General features: G+C 50.9%; 1 long non-coding RNA gene across 1 annotated transcript in view; it reads left to right on the top strand.

Moving 5' to 3' along the window:
• LOC106961973 (uncharacterized) overlaps positions 1-4,594 on the top strand; it is a 23,484-nt gene extending 18,890 nt beyond the window's left edge. Inside the window, exon 3 of the long non-coding RNA XR_001427866.1 lies at positions 4,516-4,594. This is a non-coding gene — a long non-coding RNA (uncharacterized LOC106961973). The remainder of the gene's footprint in view (positions 1-4,515) is intronic.
• Positions 4,595-4,745: the final 151 nt, after the last annotated feature.

A 4,745-nucleotide genomic window follows, 5' to 3' on the forward strand; every position in this document is an offset into this window, starting at 1 on the left:
GAAAATTCAAGGGACAAAAAACGTGTTCGTGTTCGAGATCGTGGTCAGGTCAGGAAGAAATGCTGGACATCTACTCACACTGAGGCTTTCAAAAATCTGGCACTGTCTGCCTGAGAGCTGAATATAACTGCTGGTGAACAGGTGGAAGACATGAGCCTGATTGTGCTCCAGCGCAGCAGCATGCAGGTGAACCAGATGAGCTTGATGAGAGGAGAGTACTAAGGAGAAAAACATAGCAGGCAGACAGGCCAGAAACATGACAGTACCCCCCTCCTAAGGTCTGGCTCCCGACGGGCCCTTCGGCTGATCAGGATGGAGGCGGTGAAAGTCCCTCAGGAGAGTCTTGTCGATGACAAAACGACCAGGAATCCAGGTCCGTTCCATATCCTTCCCAATCAACCAGGTAATGGACACCACGTCCCCTTCTCTTGGACCGAAGGACGCGGCGTACGGTGTAGATGGGGTCCCCATCCAAGAACTGAGTGGGCGGGAGGGGTCTGGAGGCAGGCTCAAGACGAGGTGAGGTGTAGGGTTTGACCCGAGACACATGGAATGTCGGGTGAATCTTCATGGAACAGGGCAGCTGTAGCCGGACCGCCACTGGGTTCACAACCTTGGAGATGGGGAAGGGACCAATGAAACGAGGTGCCAACTTCCGACTCTCCACCCGTAGGGGGAGATCCTTAGACGACAACCAGACCTTCTGGCCAACACGGTAGATGGGTGCTGGGACTCTATGCCGATTAGCAGATCTGGATTGCACCTCTGACGACTTGATCATGGCCCTCCTGGCCTTCCTCCAGATCCGTTGGCACCTCATAGCTGCAGCGTGAGCGGAGGGGACCTTAGCCTCCCTCTCCTGAATAGTGAACACCGGTGGCTGGAACCCATGGACAATGTAGAAGGGCGAAAGACCAGTGGAGCTAGAGGGAAGCGCATTCAAGGCGTGTTCCACCCATGGTAGGTTGTGTGACCACCTGGTAGGGTCAGAGTCACAAAGGATACGAAGCTTGGTCTCTATCTCCTGGTTAGCCCTCTCGGTCTGCCCATCAGTTTGGGGATGGAAACCAGACGATAAACTGACGGAAATGCCAAGCATGGTGCAGAACTCCTTCCAGAAACGAGAGACAAATTGAGGTCCTCTGTCCGAGACGATGTCAGTGGGAAGCCCGTGGAGGCGGAACACCTCCCGTGCCATGATCTCCCCCATTTCCTTTGCAGAGGGGAGTTTCTTGAGGGGGACCAGATGGACCATCTTTGAAAATCTGTCAACGACAGTTAACAAGACAACAAATCCATCAGAACTGGGCAAACCTGTGACAAAGTCCATAGCGATGTGCGACCAAGGGCGTGATGGGATGGGAAGGGGCCGCAGCAACCCTGAGGGTGGGCGTCGAGACGACTTTGCTTGGCAGCATTGATGACAGGTCGCAATGAACTCCTTAATATCCTTGGTCATTGAGCCCCACCAGAATTGAGACTGGACAATCCTTAAGGTCTTGCTGATGCCTGGATGACAGAACAGACGGGATTTATGGCAGAACTTGAGTACCTTAGGAACCAGATGTTCCGGGACGAACAGCCTGTCGGGGGGGCAAGAAGCTGGGACCAGAAGACCTCGGGTGGCGCCCCTGACCTCCTCCTCCAGTTCCAACATGGTTACAGACAATCTCACCGAGTCTGGGAGGATAAACTCCTCTGTACCAGCGGCCATCAACTCCGAGGATTCGTGAATCCTTGACAAGGCATCCGGTTTCATGTTCTTGGTCCCAGGTCTGTAAGAGAGTGTAAAATTGAACCGTCCAAAAAACAGAGCCCACCTAGCCTGCCTGGGGTTGAGCCGTTTGGCTGCCTTCAAGTACTCCAGATTCTTGTGGTCCGTCCATACTAGAAATGGTTCCTTGGACCCCTCCAGCCAATGCCTACATTCCTCTAGGGCCAGCTTGACGGCCAAAAGCTCCCTGTCCCCCACATCATAGTTCCGCTCGGCACTGGATAGAGTCCTAGAAAAAAAGGCACAAGGATGAATACGACCGTCAGTGGTTCTCTGACTTAGGACAGCGCCTACCCCAGTGCTAGAGGCATCGACCTCCACAAGGAACTGTCTCTCAGGATCAGGGGTCTGGAGAACTGGAGCAGAGGTGAACAAAGACTTGAGCCGGGAGAAGGCCTCCTCTGCCTGCCTGCTCCAACTGAACTGGACCTTGGATGAGGTAATGGCATGAAGCGGAGATGCTACTTGAGAGTAATTACGAATGAACCGACGGTAAAAGTTAGCAAATCCAAGAAATCTCTGTAGCTGTTTGCGGTCTGTGGGTGTGGGCCATTCGGAGACTGCTGAAATCTTAGCGGGATCCATGATCACCTTGTTAGGGGAGATTATGTAGCCAAGAAAAGAGGTGGTGGTGGTATGGAACTCGCATTTCTCTGCCTTTACAAAAAGATGATTCTGGAGGAGGCGGAGAAGAACCTGCCGAACATGGTACTTGTGGGAATCCAGGTCCTGAGAGTAGATAAGAATGTCATCAAGGAAAACAAATACAAAGTGCCCAACCATGTCCCTCAAGACATCATTGACCAGAGCTTGGAAGACTGCTGGTGCATTGGTTAACCCAAAGGGCATGACCAAGTACTCGTAATGACCAGTGGGGTTGTTGAATGCGGTCTTCCACTCGTCTCCTTCCCTGATGCGAACAAGATGATATGCGTTGCGCAAGTCTAATTTCATGAAAAACTTGGCTCCTTGGATCTGGTCAAAGGCAGTATTCATGAGGGGAAGGGGATACCGATTCTTAACAGTAATGTCATTAAGACCCCTGTAATCTATACAGGGCCTTAAAGACCCATCCTTCTTGCCTACGAAAAAAAATCCAGCACCAGCAGGAGACGAGGATGGGCGAATGATTCCCGTCTTTATAGAATCCTCTACATACCTCCTCATTGCTTGGTTCTCAGGAGCAGACAGTGAATATAAATGTCCCTTGGGAGGTGATGTACCTGGAAGGAGGTCAATGGCACAATCGTAGGGGCTATGAGGGGGAAGGGCTGTTGCCCGGGACTTATTGAACACCTCCTTCAGATCATGGTACTCAGGTGGCACTTTGGATAAGTTTCTTCGATGGCATTGTCTGGAAAAGAAGGGGTGCAAGCAGAGAGCAAACAGGTAGCAGAGCAGGACTTCGACCAGCCCAAAATTTCCTTGGCCTGCCAGTCAATGTGAGGATTGTGCTTGTTAAGCCATGAGGCCCCCAAAACGATGGGTAGCTGTGGTGAGTGGATAATAACAAAAGTGATCTCCTCCTGATGATTACCACCAAGCATCAGACTGACCTTTTCTGTGATGAGGTGGGACTGGCTAATATGATGTCCATCCAAAGCTAGAACATTATGGACCGATGAAGTGTGGAGGAGCTTGATGTTGAGGCCCCTGGCAAAAGATTCATCCATGAACTCTGTATCAGCTCTGGAGTCAATGAAGACTGATACCTGGTGGGGAATGGAGGAGACCACAAGGTTAGCAGAGAAAGAAAATGATGAGGAGATGGACAACATGCTATGGATCAGTAGAACTCCCCTATCCTCTACTGAGCCTGCCCTTTTAATGGACACTTGGCCGCCATATGACCCTTGCCTCCACAGTAAAAACATAAATTAAACTGCCTTCTGCAAGAACGTTCCTCCATGGAGATCCTTGTTCTCCCCAACTGCATCGGCTCAGGATCTGGTGCCTCAACTGAGGGTAGGGAGAAGCTTGTGGCTTTGGACCAAGGGTCTGAGTGGCCAAATGGGGCCGATGAGGCCTCCTTGTGATGTCTCTCCCTTCTCCTTTCAGTGAGACGCAGATCTATCCTAGTCGCCAAATCTTCAAGATCCTTGAGGGATTTAGGATAATCTCGGGTGGCCAACTCATCCTTGATATTTTCATTAAGGCCTTGCATGAACACATCCATTAATGCCTCCTGATTCCACCTACTGTCTGCAGATAACAGGTGAAAATCAATAATATAAGCGGCAACACTCCTACCACCCTGTTTTACGGATAGTAGCCCCCTAGCTGCCTCTCTCTCAGGGAGGATGGGGTCGAAAACCCTGATCAGTTCCTTAGAGAACGCAGAATAGGTCAAACAAGAATCCGATTCATTCTGCCATTCTGCTGTGCCCCACTGTTTGGCCTTACCGGACAGAAGTGAGATCACAAATGCCACCTTAGAACGTTCAGTAGGGAAAGAGGAGGGCTGCAACTCAAAGTGGATCTCACACTGAGTGAGGAAAGCACGGCACTGGTCTGGGTCCCCTTTGAACAGCTCGGGAGGGGTCAGACGAGGCTCCTTGACCACAGCAGGCTGAACTGCAGGGGCTGGTTGGCTAGGTGTCTGTGATTGTGCCTGGTCAGGGGGAGAAGACATGTTACGAAGCGTGGTAATGATCTCATTCATGCCAGTATTAAGTCGACTGATCGCACTTTCAACATTGCTGCGCCACTCTTGTGCTGACGAAGGGTCCATTTTTGGCCAGATTTTTCTGTAATGATCAGAACTGAGGACCCGAAATTTCAGTCAGACACAAAGTACAAAATAATAAGTTCTTTATTGAGGATCAGGGTATGGGACAGGCAACCACCAGCAATGGGACAGGAACCTCTGAGGACAGAGAAGCAGGTCAGTGGGTTGTATTCTTGGAGGGGGAGGCCAAAGCTGAATAGAAAAAGTCACTAACCTTCTTAGTGTTGTGGAGGATGAGGGGTC

The sequence above is a fragment of the Poecilia latipinna genome, unplaced genomic scaffold, assembly GCF_001443285.1.
Source record: "Poecilia latipinna isolate Pla-1442-1.1 unplaced genomic scaffold, P_latipinna-1.0 Scaffold1354, whole genome shotgun sequence".
NCBI classification, from domain to species: Eukaryota; Metazoa; Chordata; class Actinopteri; order Cyprinodontiformes; family Poeciliidae; genus Poecilia; species Poecilia latipinna.